This window comes from Schistocerca serialis, chromosome 8, assembly GCF_023864345.2.
Source record: "Schistocerca serialis cubense isolate TAMUIC-IGC-003099 chromosome 8, iqSchSeri2.2, whole genome shotgun sequence".
In the NCBI taxonomy this organism is placed as follows: Eukaryota; Metazoa; Arthropoda; class Insecta; order Orthoptera; family Acrididae; genus Schistocerca; species Schistocerca serialis.
In genome coordinates, this window is record NC_064645.1 from 521,200,907 (window position 1) to 521,217,713 (window position 16,807).

The window sequence follows — 16,807 nt, forward strand, 5'->3', positions numbered from 1 at the left end:
AGCTGCCAATTGAATTCGATTACGGTGTTCACTTAGCTGTGTTATAACGATATGAGATGACTGTGTGTTCTGTCGACATAAATCTGATAAACCAAGATAATGATGTTATATATCTGTATGTTTTCGCGATTTTCAGAGCACCAAGAAACTTTATTTTCGTAGTGGCTACTAAGTATATTTCTTCCTCTGGGCTTTGAGATTGTTTATTATATATCAGGGCACTACATACAGAGCTTGCATCATGATCATCAAAATATTACACAGAATTACGCTTCCCTCTTTACCAGAACAAATACACAGACGCAGAGAAACCTTTTGGGTCTCGGAAATATGATGCACTGGCGACTAATTCAACCTTAGACAATGTGGTACTGGTTGAAGTGTTGCAACATGATATGCGAGACCATATTTATTAGTGGGATATATTCAAACAAAACTCAGCATTTGGAATTATAGAAAGAAATTATCACGACTGTGAAATTCGTGCAGTTATAACATCAAGAAATATCACTGTCATCAGTAATCATTTCACATGTCAAGAACGTAACTGTAATCAATGTAAACAATGGGAATAATTTTACGAATTGCATACTTTTGGAAACAAGTTGCAGAGCTATACGTAAACTACAGAAACTCAATTGCACTTACTAGTCTAGTGGTAAAGTAAAGGATTTCTTTAACATTCACTTTGAATATATTACTCAGGGAGTCCCAGCAAAAAAGAAGAGCGAAACGGCAATATTTGATTTGTGATATGAGGCAACGAACCAGTTTTAGAAAACAACTGCAACGTATTAACGCTGATGTACTTGTTAAGTCATAACGTAAAAGGCTCTCATCGGGGCTTGAAACGGATGAAATTAGAGTTTACCCTTACATTGATTGCGTTTTACAGCTATTTTTAAGAAAATATGTTCTGTTTATCCCACAAATATTTAGGAGAATTTTTAATAATTCTACCCCCGTTGGACTAATCTTCCTTCGTTATATAGTTACTAGGGGCGAATAAGTATTTCTTTTCGCTAAAAAAATTTAAAATAAATCACCGCAATATACGTCATTTAGCGTCCCATAGTTTGTACAAATTATTTTTTCCTTTCACTCAAACCATAAAGAATTACGACTGGACACAGGTACAGCGGAAACCAGCAGACAGTGCTGCCACAGAACACAGTTGCATGTAACTAATGATTCACAGCAACCAGTACAAATTCTCAGTGGCACATGCTACGTGTAGCACATCATAAGCCGACAAGATAAATGACTTCTTGGATAGTGGTACCACGTCATTTTGGAAGAATCTACCGATCTGACATTGCAGTGATCTTGCTGCCGTCGGCTGAGAACTGTGGCGCAGTGCGTTTTTAATTTTTTCTTTCTTTATTAGTTCATTCCCTCTCCTCCTCCCCACATCATGGGATGGTTGGGGGCGGAAGCTACGCAGCAGCCATGACATTAAAAATGACACACACACACACACACACACACACACACAAATACACATAAACCGTAGAAAAGGTTAAAAACTTTAAAGTAATGTGATGAAAATACAGATGATGATGATGTGGTTGAAATAGGACATAGGGATGATAGGAAGTAGGATAATGTAGATGAATGGGTCGCTATGTGTAGGACCGGTATTCGAGCCTTGCTCTAAGGTAAGTGCTTTGCTGGTAGTATGTACAGATGCTAGGATGGCTTTATGAGTCTGAACGAAATGTTTACATTTGTGGAGCACTTACCATGATTGCCATAGGTTATTTAATTGAGACAGAAAATACATCAGCAGGATGTGTGTGTCCATATATTGCCAGAATTGAAAGCATGTTGAACTTCGCAGTGAATAAATCTTCGAAATGACGATTTTAATTACTAAAAAAGGTCACGAAAACTTCGCCTTCCCCTATAGTTCATTTTGCTATTGCAACTGAGTTTCACCCTACCTAGAATCTACAAATGGTGCCTGAAGCGTATACAGAATCAGTTATTGGGTCGGCACCAACAACTCGACTTTTAATGCATCTAAGTTCGACTCATTCAGACGAGAACCTCTCTTCCGAGAGGTGTACAACTTTCGAAGTATCCTGGACACGGGGAAGATTAAATTTTGTAGTGAAGTGACTGTCCGCAGACTACTTCCGACAAGGAAAACATTGAGCTGTGTGTTTTTCGGTGTTGCATAATTATGATTGGCTGAATACTAATTCTTGTGAGTGCCGACCAGTAATATATTGACTAAAAAAACGCGGTTCTCCATTCCTTACTCGGATTCGAGGTGGTAAGCCAGTTAACAAACTTGTTGGTCTTGGGACTCCAAAATATGTAAGATACACTTCCCCCTCTCTCCCTACCTTCTTACGTTGGCCTACACTGTTGAAGCTCTCGGTCTCATTTCATCTGCAGTTCCCTCGTGCGCTCCTAGAAAGGGTGACTGGTGAGACCTTAAATATTATGAAAGTACATCCTTAATATGACATCTTACAAACCCATAAACATCTCTTTACTCCTATCAACGTTTCTTTAATATTATTTCAAATTGATCACATACGAGTTTCATAGTTTATGATTAAGATGTGACAGACAACATCCTCTCACTCAACAAAACCATTCGGCACTGTCCACAAAGTTCTGCATTTTAGGCAGAAGTATATGTGCTTCGCACAAATCACCCCGGAAATCGTGACTATCTTTGTGGTTCTCTCGGTGTTCATTACCCATAAAACATATAAATCCATCACAGGGGCACCACGTAATGGTTTGACTACAGTATTCATGTGCAGACCCCATATGACTTCTTCGTTTTACAGAGGTAAACAGATAATCAAGGGTTTGGTTTGACTACAGTATTCATGTGCAGACCCCATATGATTTCTTCGTTTTACAGAGGTAAACAGATAATCAAGGGTTAGCGTCTTCGACCAGTAATAAAAAAAAGACCTTGGTCCCGGGTTCGAACCCCGCTACCACTTAAATTTCGAATAAAAATATCAGTAGTGACGGCTGAAATCTTGCGGCATAGGAAGTCACCCTCATTCAGCCAACGACCTTGTCAAAGGGGCCGGAGGAGCGGAAGAGTTTCACGACGCTCTCTTGCCCTTGAGGTGGGAAACTGCCCCTAGAGGCGGAAGAATCAGCAATGATCAGCAGCTTGAGGAGCAGAAGGCAATGGAAACCACTGCGTAAAAGGCACATTATATGCATCCACAGGACATGTGGACTGTAAGTGAAAATGTGTGAAGATGGTCTCTCCACTGGCAAAAGATTCCCGAATACTCTCCCATTCGGATCTTCTAGAGGGAACTACGAAGAGGGAAGTGACCATCAGAAGAAAATTGGAAAACAAACAAAAGGACAACGTTCTACGATTCGGAACGTGGAATGTCAGAACTCTGAACGTGTTAGGGAAGCTAGAAAATTTGAAAAGGGAAATTCTAAGGCTCAGTCTAGACGTAGTAGGGGTCAGTGAAGTGAAATGGAAAGATGGCAAGGATTTTTGTTCACATGAGTGTATGTTAATGTCAACAGCACCAAAAAATGGTATAACGGTAGTACTATTCGTCATAAATAGAAAGGTAGAGCAGAGAGTGTTTTACTGTGAACAGTTCAGTGATAGGTTTGTTCTCATCAGAATCAACAGCAAACCAACACTGACTACTATAATTCAGTATACATGCCAACATCGCAAGCCAAAGCTTAAGAAAGAGAGAGAGAAAGTGAAAATGTGTGGAGTTGGTCTCTCCACTGGCAGAAGATTCCTGAATACTCTCCCATTCGGATCTTCTAGAGGGAACTACGAAGAGGGAAGTGACCATCAGAAGAAAATTGGAAAACAAACGAAAAGACAACGTTCTACGATTCGGAGCGTGGAATGTCAGAACTTTGAACGTGTAAGGGAAGCTAGAAAATTTGAAAAGGGAAATGCTAAGGCTCAGTCTAGGTGTAGTAGAGGTCAGTGAAGTGAAATGGAAAGAAGACAAGGATTTTTGTTCAGATGAGTGTAGGTTAATATCAACAGCGCCAGAAAACGGTATAACGGTAGTACTATTCGTCATAAATAGAAAGGTAGGGCAGAGAGTGTTTTACTGTGAACAGTTCAGTGACAGGTTTGTTCTCATCAGAATCAACAGCAAACCAACACTGACAACGATAATTCAGTATACATGCCAACATCGCAAGCCAAAGCTTAAGAGAGAGAGAGAGAGAGAGAGAGAGAGAGAAAGTGTGTGACGATACTGAACGGGTCATTCAGTGTGTAAAGGGAGATGAAAATCTAATAGTTATAGGCGACTGGAATGCTGTTGTAGAGCAAGCAGTAGAAGAGAGGGTTACGGGAGTATATATGTGTGGTAGTAGGAACGAGAGAGGAGAAAGACTAACTGAATTCTGCAATAAATATCAGTTAGTAATCTAATACTCTGTTCAAGAATCACAAGATGTGGAAATATATTTGGAAAAGTCCAGGAGATACGGGCGGATTTCAGTCAGACTATATCATGGTCAGGCAGAAATTCCAAAATCAGATACTAGACTTTAAGGCATATCTGGGAGCAGATGCAGATTCAGATCACAGTTTAGGAGTGATGACGATTAGGCTGCAGTTTAAGTGACTAGTCGGGAGAATCAACACTTAAATAAGTGGAACACAATAGTATTAAAGAATGATGACATGCGCTCGAAGTGCTCTAAGGCCCGTTATAGGTTATTTTGATGCCTACGTAGAAGAATTTCTTAATTTCATCTATTTCGTGATCACCAATCAAGATGTTAAGCTTCTCGCTGTTCTCTTTTCTACTACTTCTTATTACTTTCGTCTTTCTACGATTTTCTCTCAGTCTATATTCCGTACTTATTACCCTGTTCATCCCATTCAGCAGAACATGTAATTCTTCTTCAGTTTCACTGAGGATACCAATGTCATCAGCCAACCTTATCATTGATATCCTTTCACTTTAAATTTTATTTCTACTATTGAGGCTTTTTTTTTATTTCCGTACTTGCTTCTTCGATGTATAGATTGAGCAGTTGAGGCGGAAGACTACAGCCCTCTCTTAAACCCTTTTCAATCTGAGCCGTTAGTTCTTGATCTTCCACTCTCATCGGTCCCTCTTGGCTCTTGTACATAGTGTCCGTCCTAAAGCTTACCTCTATTTTTCTCAGAATTTCTAACATCTTGCATCATTAGACACGGTGGAAAGCTTTTTGCAGGTTGACAAGTCCTATGAACGTGTGGTGATTTTTCTTTAGTCTTACTTCTGTTATCAACCTCAACGTCAGATCTGCCTCTCTGGGGCCTTTACCTTCCATGAGCCCAAACTGGTCTTCACATAACACATCCTCAATTTCCTTTTTCATTTTTCTGTATATTATTCTTGTTAGCAACTTGGATCCATCAACTGTTAAGCTGATGGTGCGATAACTACCGGATTGTCGGTTCTTGCAATCTTCGGAACAGTGTGGATGATATTTTTCCGAAAGTCAGATGGTATGTCGCCACACTCATACATTATACACACCACGTTTTGTTGCCCTTCTCCCAATCATTTTAGAAATTCTGATGGAATGTTATCCATCCCTTCTGCCTTATTTGATCTTAATTCCTCCAAAGCTCTTTTAAATTCTGATTCTAATTGTGGATCCCTTATCTCCTCTATATCGCCTCCTTTTACTTCTTATATCATCAGACATATCTTCCCCCTCATAGAGGCCTTGTGTCTGTATGAGTTGTACAGGTTCCCTTCTGTTCTACGACTGTTTGCTAATTCTTGCAATGAGTGTTGGAATTCTCGTTCATGTTGCGTGTTTCTTCCTGTTATTATGATTTCTCTCTGTATCTGACATGGTAACTTCGTCAAACCAATTCGAATTAATTCTGCTAGCTCATATGGTAAGACAAAGAGCTGATTTCTGTGGAACATCTCCTTGAAATACTGTACTGGATCCTGCGACTTCGATTTTGCAGAATGAGCCATTATTATAAGTAGTATTCCCAGCGTGACTTGATCCTGCTTTGCATTAGAAAATTGTTCATAGGGGAATGTGCATTTGAGCTCTTCGTATATCTTACACTCTCCTGCAATCACTCTCATTCTCATGGTCCCCTCTTCTCTGAAGTGTGCACGGACAAAGTTTATCTTTAAAACATTTGGCCACGATCTTGCTGATGCTTCTCTGAACTGCTGGATCCAATATTTCGGGACTGACATAAACTGCCTTCTAATCTTTCCCTCGTTAACGTCACGCGGTTGTAGATCAGTTTATCAGTGAAGGTCAAAGAGTCACTTCTCCTCTAATGGGACATCATCTATCCGTTAGTTCCTGTAATCACTCTTCTTCTCGACTTTTCTCTTGTCCCTTCTGTTTATCTCGTTCTCTTTTTCATTACTGCTCGAGTTTCAATTGCTTTCTTTTCTTTTATTCCTGCATGAAACGTTTCCCTATTCCTTCGGTTGATGTGGACCAGCTTCTCCTTGAATTGGACTAAGTCTCTAATTTTTCTATGCTCTCATAGGTCTGCAGGTAGTGTTCTGTCGGATTTTGTTTTATGATGTGCTGATAACTGCTCGTTGACAGTGATTAACATTTCGACTTGCTCTATGACTCTGCTCTGAGTCTTGGTGTCAATGTCTCTCCTTAACTTACCTGTGTGTCCTTTCGTATTCTCCATCAACGTCTCTATCATCGCATCAACATCTTGCGCCTGTTCATCTATCTCCACTGTAAAGTACTTCTGTACTTCGGTAATATGACTATCAATTCTTTTACGTAACAATTTAACTTGTTTCTGATATTTCTTTACATAAGTGTCGAGTTTCGTTACTGCCCTGACTTGTTCTTTTATCATTTTGCTTAGATTGTCAAACTGCTCCTTATTTTCTTCAAACTAGATTTCCCTTTTTTAAATTGTTCCCTACTTTTCTGGAACTGTTCAATTAAGAAACTTCACAGATCGAATGCTGACAGTTGTTGATGTGTGGGCTCACGAGTTACGTTACTTTGTGCTTCGTTTTCATGGTCTGTTACTTCGGATGCCTCCCGTTACTCACGCAATTTTTACATCGTTTTCGCTCATAAATCCAACTTCTGATTTTTCCTCGTTATTCTGTGCCTGACTTCGTTCAATGTCATTTTGTAACACTTCGCCCAATGGCTCACTGAAATTTACATGTTGAAAATTCTCTTGATGTACTTCCATATCTTATCTCCTATTCGTGAATTAACCTGAACTTCTCTCTCTGCTTTGCTCATCATCGCTAAATTTCTAGTTTTTGACGTACCCTAACAGATATCTCTAACTTTAATTCTTATAAGACTTGGTTGAAACTCGCTAATCATCAGTGACCTACACAACTACAATTCATGTCTGTCCTAACACAACACACACAAAAGGTACATAGAAAATAGAAAACAAATGTAATCCTGTACACACGTTCAGCAGAGATCTTCAGCTGGACGATTGACATTCACTAGCCTCCTCTTCTTGCTGGAATAAAACATATGAAATGGATAATCACCAGCGACTTTTTTCTTTTTGAGTCATCAGTCTTCTTACTGATTTGACGCGGCACCCCACAAATTCCTTTCCTGTACCAACCTCTTCATCCCAGAGAAGCATTTGCAACTTACGTCCTGAATTATTTGTTGGATGTATTCCAATCTCTGTCTTCCTCTACACTTGTTACCCTCTACAACTCCCTCTAGTACCAAGGAAGCATTACCTAGTGTCTTAACAGATGTCCTATCATCTTATCCCTTCTCCTTATCAATGTTTTCCACATATCCCTTTCTTCTCCTATTCTGCGCAGAACCTCCTCATTCCTCATCTTATCAGTGTAACTAATTTTCAACATTCGTCTGTAGTATCACATCACAAATGCTTACGTTTTCTTCTGTTCCGGTTATCCCACAGTTCTTGTTTCACTACCATACAATGCTGTGCTTCAAACGTACGAGTACATTCTCGGAAATTCTCTGTTGGTCCATCATGGACAGGGGACTTAGGCTGCTTAAGTAATTGTCAATGTCAATGAAATTCACCAACAGCCTTGTAACTTAAAGAATTATTTTATTTTTTAAAAATTTTATCCATTTTTTGCAGCTTAAAACGTGACTGTATTCAAAACATTGGAGATATGAATCAAACAACGCCTTCAGTTACAACGTTTTCGTGTTTTATTGACTACATGAAGCATTTCAGATCCTGTGGGTCCATCGTCAGGTGTAATTTGTCTTAATACATGTTTTATTTCTTCTCCTGAATGAGGTGAAATGCATATTCCTGTCACGAAAAGGTTTAATGTTAGGTTATTAATTTCGTAAGTCTAACGCGGAAAAATGTGCAAAATAGTGAACTTACCACATAATATAATAATTATACTTTTCATTTTCCACTATTTTGCACATATTTTCCGCGTTACACCTACGAAATTCATAACCTAACATTAAACCTTTTCGTGACAGGAATATGCATTTCACCTCATTCAAGAGAAGAAATAAAACATGTATTAAGACAAATTACACCTGAAGATGGACCCACAGGGTCCAAAATGCATCGTGTAGTTAGTAAAACACGAAAAAGTTGTGACTGAAGGCGTTGTTTAATTCATACATCCAATTATTTTATTTTATTTTGAAGGCTATCCTTTCAGCATTTCAATATGCCATCTTCAGGCCCCATATGAATCTCTCCAAATATATACGAAAATATATATTTGGAGACTTGATAGCAACTCATAGAATTGCTATGAAGTCTTCGAATCAAGCATTAGTGTAACGGTTGAGATCACGACAACCAGAGATCTATGGGGCTCTATATGATATTTTCGTATAATTCGAGAGACGTATATGGAGCATGAAGATGGCATATTGAAATGCTAAAACTGGTAGCCTTCAAAACAAAATACTATAACATCTTAAGTTACACGGCTGTTCGTGAATTTCACTGACATTGGCAATTCTCTGAAGTTTCTTTCTCATATTAAGGCATATATCTGACACTAGTACACTCCTCTTGGCCAGGAATGCCCTTTTTCCAGTGATATTCTGCTTTTGATGACCTCCTTGCTCCGTCCGTCACTGGTTATTTTGCTGCCTAGACAGCAGAATTCCTTAATTTCATCTACTTCGTGACCATCAATCCTAATGTTAAGTTTCTCACTGTTCTCATTTCTGCTACTTCTCATTACTTTCGTCTTTCTTCGATTTACTCTCAGTCCATATTCTGTACTCATTAGACTGTTCATTCTATTCAGCAGCTCATGCAATTCTTATCCAATTTCTCCTAGGATAGCAATGTCATCAGCGAATCGTCTCAATGATATCCTCTCATATTTAATTTTAATTCCACTCCTGAACCTTGTTTTTAATTGCATCATTGCTCCTTCGTTTTACAGATTGAAAAATAATGACGAAAGACTATATGCCTGTCTTACACACTTTTTCATCCGAGCACTACGTTGTTGATCGTCCACTCATATTACTCCCTCTTGGTTCTTATACATAATGTATATTACCCGTCTCTCTCTATAGCTTACCCCTATTTTTCTCAGAATCTCGAATATCTTGCACCATTTTACATTACTGAACGCTTTTTCCAGGTCGACAATTCTATGAAGATGTCTTGATTTTTCTTTAGTCTTACTTCTATTATCAACCACAACGTCAGAATTGCCTCTCTCGTGCATTTACCTTTCCTAAAGCCAAACTGATCATCATTTAACACATCCTCAATTTTCTTTTACGTTCTTCTGTGTACTATTCTTGAATGCAGCTTGGATGCATGCACTGTTAAGCTGATTGTGTGGTAATTCTCTCACTTTTCAGCTTTTCTGTCTTCGGAACTGTGTGGATGGCATTTTTCCGAAAGTCAGATGGGATGTCGCAGGACTCATACATTCTACACACTAACGTAAAAAGTCGTTTGGTTGCCACTTCCCCCAATGATTTTAGAAATTCTGATGGAATGTTATCTGTAGCTTCTACTTTATTTGATCTTAAGTCCTCCAAAGCTCTCTTAAATTCTGATTCTAGTAGTATCAGGATCTCCAATGTTTTCTGTACAGATTCCTGTTTATTCTCCTATCACATCATCAGACAAGTTTTCCCACTTATAGAGACATTCAGTATACTCTTTCCACATATCCGCGCTCTATTCTTCGTCTAACAGTGGAATTCCGGTTGCGCTATTAACGTTACCATCCTTGCGTTTAATTTCACCAAAGGTTGTTTTGGCTTTCCTAAATGCTGAGTCAGTCCTTCCGACAGTCATTGCTTTTCCGATTTCTTCACATTTTTCATGCATCCATTTAGTCTTAGCTTCCCTGCACTTCCTGTTTATTTCATTCCTTAGCGACTTGTATTTCTGTATTCCTGAATCGCCTTGAACATTCCTCTCCAATGCTTTCCTTCCCACCTTCTGTGATTGCCCTTTTTAGAGATGTCTATTTCCCTTCCACTGTACTGCCTAATGGACTATTCTTAATTGCTGTATTTACAACCATAGAGAACTTTAAGCGTGTCTCGTCATTCCTTAGTACATCCGTAGCCGACCTCTTTGCGTTTTGATTCTTCCTGACTAATCTCTTAATCTTTAGCCTATTCTTCATCACTACTACATTGTCATCTAAGTCTATATCTGCTCATTACGTTCCAGTATTTGATTTCGGACTCTTTGACTGACCATGATGTCATCTAACTGAAATCTTCCCGTGTCAACCTACCTTTTCCAAGTATACCTCCTCCTCTTGTGATTCTTGAACAACTATTATTTCCTGCAGTTTATTACAGATTTCAGTTAGGTTTTGTCCTCTCTAATGCCTTGTCCCAAGCTCATATTCACCCGTGACGTTTTCTTCTACTCTTTCCCCTACAACTTCATTCCAGTCTCCCATGACTATTAAATTTTCACATCCCTCTATTTACTGTATTACACTTTCAATATCGTCATACACTTTCTCTAGGTCTTCATCTTCAGCTTGCGACGTCGGCATGTATACCGGAACTATCGCTTTCGGTGCTGATTTGCTATCGATTCTGATAAGAACAACCCCATCACTGAACTGTTCACAGTAATACACTCTCTATCCTACCCCCGCCCCCCCCCCTAATTGATAACGAATCCTACTCCCGTTATATCCTTTTTCGCTGCTGTTTATATTACCCTATACTCATATGACTAGAAATCCTTGTCTTCTTTCCATTTCACTTCACTCACCCATACTATATCTAGATTGAGTCTTTGCATTTTCCGTTTCAAATTTTCTAGTTTCCCTAACACGTTTAAGCTTCTGATATTCCATGCCCCGATTCGCAGAACGTAATTTTTTTTGTTGGTTGTTCATGCTTTTTTCTCATGGTCACCACCCCCTTTTCAGTCTCCTCACGGAGATTCGAATGGGGACTATTCCGGATTTTTTTCCAGTGGGTAGATAATTATGACACTTTTTCAATTACAGGCCACATGTCCTGTGGATAGACGTTATGTGTCTTTAATGCAGTGGTTTCCATTGCCTTCTGCATCCTCATGCCGTTGATCATTGCTGGTTATTCCGCCTTTAGGGGCGGTTTCCCACCCAAAGGACCAGAGAGCGCCCTGAACATGTGCCCGTTCCTCCGACCTCTTCGGCAAGGCCGTCTACAGAATGAGGGTGACTTCTTGTGCCAGAAGTCTTCGGCCACCAATGTTGATTATTAATCAAAATTTAAGTGGTGGCAGGTTTCGGACCCGGGAGCGAGGACCGCTAACATATGCAGTGCTTCTTGGATAATATGATTTGACTTAATAAATTTATGCGCTGCTTTAACTGCATTATCATACAGCTGGAATACATGAACTAATGCCTTGACAAACTTGTGTAAAGGATCTGAAACGGTAATTCAAAGTAATGACTATCTGAGCAAAGCATGTACCATGACTATTATGAGTTACTACGTAGATGTAGAAAATACTTCAGAAGGATATGCGTGTGCAGCAATATTTTATCTTACAAGACGATTTCCTCCCTTTCTTATTCGAATTACAGGTGGACAACCAGTCAAAAAACTTGTTAGTCTTAAGCTCCAAAATGTAAACGATTTACTCCCTCTCTCTGCCTACCATTGTGCACTGGTCAATATGATTGGATCTCTGTAAGGACAGTCGCATTTACTCCCGCTCCTACACTATGTGATCAAAACTATCCGGACGTCCCAAAAATATACATTTTCGTATTAGTGCGTTGTGCTGCCACTTTCTGCCAGGTACTCCATGTCAGCGACCTCAGTAGTCATTAGACATCGTGAGAGAGCAGAATGGGGCGCTCCGCGGAACTCACAAACTTCGAACATGGCCAGGTGATTCAGAGTCACTTGTGTCATATGTATGTACGCGAGATTTCCACACTCCTAAATATCCTTAGGTCCACTGTTTCCAATGCGATAGTGAAGTGAAAACGTGAAGGGTAACGTACAGCACAAAAGCGTACAGTCTGACCTCGTCTGTTGACTGACAGACCAGACACCGCCGACAGTTGAAGAGGGCCGTAATGTGTAATAGGTAGACACCTATCCAGACCATCACACAGGAATTCCAAACTGCATCAGGATCCACTGCAAGTACAATGACAGTTAGACGGGATGTGAGAAAAATTGGATTTCATAGTCGAGCGGCTGAAGCCACACATCACACCGGTAAATGCCAAAAGACGCCTCGCTTGGTGTAAGGAGCGTAAACAGTGAACGATTGAATAGTGGAAGAACTTTGTGTTGAGTGAAAAATCACGATACACCATTTGGCGATCCGATGGCAAGGTGTGGGTATGGCGAATGCCCGGTGAACCTCATCTGACAGCGTGTGTAGTGCCAACAGTAAAATTCGGAAGCGGTGGTGTTATGGTGTGGCCGTGTTTTTCATGGAGGATGCTTGTACCCCTTGTTGTTTTGCGTGGCACTATCACAGCACAGGCCAACGTTGATATTTTAAGCACCTTCTTGCTTCACACTTTTGAAGAGCCATTCCGGGAAGATGACTGCATCTATCAACACGATCGAGCCTGTGGCCGAGTGGTTACACGACAATAACATTCTGTAATAGACTGGTCTGCACAGAGTCCTGACCTTAACCCTAAAGAACACCTTTGGGATGTTCTGGAACTCCGACATCGTGCTAGGCCTCACCGACCGACATCGATGCCTCTCCTCAGTGCAGCACCCCGTGAAGAATGGGCTGCCATTCTTCAAGAAATCTTGCAGGACCTGATTGAACGTATGCCAGCGAAAGTGGAAGTTGTCATTAAGGCTAAGGGTTGGCCAACACCATACTGAATTCCAGCATTACCAACGGAGGGCGCCACGAACTTGCAAGTAATTTTCAGCCAGGTTTCCGGATACTTTTTATCACATAGTGTATATTATTTACTTCAACCAATAGGAGCTGTCTTTACAATGCTTTAAACATTCAGTTTACCGTCACCCAGTTGTGTGTCGGAGTCTCGTGTCATACAAAGAAGTCTCATATTTCTATACCTGTTCCACTTTCTAGGAAGTTAAACAGCACGTGTTTTTCGCCGAGTTTGGACTTCCTCCTGCTTTTCATTGAAATAACAGTTCTTCTGGTACTCAGGCCATTGTGACACACACATGTCATGGGCATCGCTTATTAGAAACAAATTTTATTGTCTTGTACATCCCTGAGATGTACTCTGCATTGTCTGCCTCCAGAGGTTTGACACCAGTGTGGTTTCATTTTCTTAATCCTCCTCAACGAAAAACTACTCAGGCCGCTTTCACCTGCTACGATTTTGCGCAAGGAGGCAAGTGGCGATACTGCAAATAATGTTGGGACCTGACTCCCTGAGGTTATATGGCCTACAGCGCATCTCTTGCCCTCAGTGGCGTCCTTCCTGCATCCACAGTGGTCTCTAATTTAAATAAGCTTGCAGTTTTGGCTAATGTAAATTTAAATCTAACTAGGCATGCGTCGGTAATCATTAGCTCTAATTCATATTTCATTATACAGTGGGGGTTTATTTATTTCGATTTAGTTTGATTCTCTCCTATGGATTTTGCGCAAGTTAAGGGACAGTCTGGTTAAAGTGGTTGCGCAATATTATGGAGGTGGAGATATGGCTGGTCGCATTGCTATAGGCGTGGAAACAGCTCATGATTAAAGAGATCTGGGACTACGTACGTGTATGATTTGTGAAGATATTCCAGGAATTTTCAAGGAGAAAGGAATTTTATTAAGTGGTAGAGGATGTGTTAAGAGGAGGGAAAATCGCGTTAGTAAAGGTGAGAAAGTCTCGGATGAGCATTAGTAGGTATATAGTAGGCTAGATGCAATCTTCATGTATGACCTGCTAATAATTTTAATAGTTTTGGTCTGTTGGGGCTTGTTGTTGGATAGTTAGTAGGCACCATAGCATCCTGCGACAAAGGGTTTGTCTGTGGTGTTTTAGTGCTTTCGTAAGATTTGGAGATGGAAGTCAGGTAAGTACATGCAATTGGATATAACGTCGTATGATTACTGTCTTCATTTTGGCAGGATTGATGTTTTGATACCAGAGTAACTGTCACTATTGGCTCCAATGCTCCTATATTTCTTGTAATCTAAACATCTACAACCAGGTTGTCTTCTTCCAGTTTTCTTCTGTGGATAATCTGTGTTAGATTTTGGAACCACGAGGTTTCAACTTCCAGTTCAGATAATACACCTGAAAGCACAACCCTTCTTTTGTATTGAAATACAATGACATGCTGAAAAGTAATGCCTCTGAATTTTTTATGAGAAAACTCTTAAAGATTTTGAAATAAAACAAACGTCATTAACGTTCTACGTCTTTATTGTTCATATCTACATCTTTATTTCTCAACATAATCACCCTGGCGACGATCGCATTCCTCACAACGAGAGACCGATTTGTTGATACTGCCACTGTAGAATGTGTGACATTGTTGATGGGGCCACACCTTCAAAGTCAAGTCATCGATGGTGTTCTGTAAGTACTCGTATTGGTAACACTTCGAGCTCTGTCACACACTGAGGTTAACACTACAACTTCAGTATCAAACAGCTAAAGGAAACGCAGCGCATTTGCCTAAAATACAATGTCTTTCTATTCGAGATTTTCATCAGCGTTTTTAAATTATTTCCTTTTTCATTTTACGGTGAATAATTTCAGTATTTTCCTTGGTGTGGCTTACAATGTGATCATCGATAAAAATTTTTAGGTATAGGTTTAATTCCATTGATTGTTATGTATCCCGTTCAGAAGGGTAATATCAAAGCCCTGAAGGAGATTTTCACTCTGCAGCGGACTGTGCGCTGATATGAAACTCATAGCTCCACTATGGAGCTGTGAGGACGTGGCGTGAGTTGTGCTTGGGTAGCTCAGTCGGTAGAGCACTTGACCGCGAAAGGCAAAGGTCCTGAGTTCGAGTCTCGGTCCGGCACACAGTTTTAATCTGACAGGAAGTTTCATCAAAGCCCTTTTTGTCAGAACTGGTATTATGCTCTGCGGAAAGCACTCTTCCTAATGGTATGCTGATACCATCATCGCTTATTTGTTCTGCAGAGTTTTTAATTTTTTCTTGCTCATTTAGTTGTAATGTGTTTTACGTTTCAGGTATTTTATTTGTGTCAGTTATGTAGTCTAACGGCAATAATGGAGATTAAACTGCTGCAGCATGAGAGTTTACTCGTTGATTACAATGAGTTTCTCAGGTGAGCCCTGAAACATAATTTCTGGTTTTGTTTTGCCAACATTCAGCGTGCAAAGATTTTTTTCCAGAGTCGCGGCTCTCGTATCACTGTGCACATATGCACCAATGTGTCTGACGTTGACATTGCTTACGAATGCTCATAAAGTGCAGCCTTCACAACCAATATTTATGTTCAAGGTGAATATTGTATTCTGTATCTCTCACAACATTCAGGAATCGAATTTGGCTTAAAACGACAGTGATCGGCATCTCCGTTCTGCATCATTTTGTGCAGTTCGTTTGTTAGCTACAGAGCTGCAGATTTCCTGGTTTTAATTCTATTGATTTGTCGGCTGGGGGAAATGAAGGGGGGAGGCCAGGTGTGTCTGTTGCAGACAGTCATGAGCTAATAATTGAGTTTTTATATTTTGCCATTTCGTATGGGCTCTGTGGCTATTTTCTGCCATTGAGTGTGTAAGCAACACACTATAATACAGTCATGATGTAAATGGTTAGTGTTGCTGCAAATTATGAGGGGATTTGTCCGCAGCTCGTGGTCGTGCGGTAGCGTTCTCGCTTCCCACGCCCGGGTTCCCGGGTTCGATTCCCGGCGGGGTCAGGGATTTTCTCTGCCTCGTGATGACTGGGTATTGTGTGCTGTCCTTAGGTTAGTTAGGTTTAAGCAGTTCTAAGTTCTAGGGGACTGATGACCATAGACGTTAAGTCCCATAGTGCTCAGAGCCATTTGAACCATGAGGGAATTTGAGTTTTGGAGTCTGTGAGCAGTAGACAACCAATAATTGACGCAGTTTTAATTTGCCCGGAAGTTTCATATCAGCGCGCACTCCGCTGCAGAGTGAAAATCTCATTCTGGAAACATTCCCCAGGCTGTGGCTAAGCCATGTCTCCACAATATCCTTTCTTCCAGGCGTGTTAGTTCTGCAAGTTTTGCAGATGACCTTCTGTGAAGTTTGGAAGGTAGGAGACGAGGTACTGGCAGAATTAAAGCTGTAAGGACGGATCGTGAGTCGTTCTTGGGTAGCTCAGTTGGTAGAGCACTTTCCTGCGAAAGGCAAAGGTCCCGAGCTCGAGTCTCGGTCTGGAACACAGTTTTAATCTGCCAGGAAGTTTCATA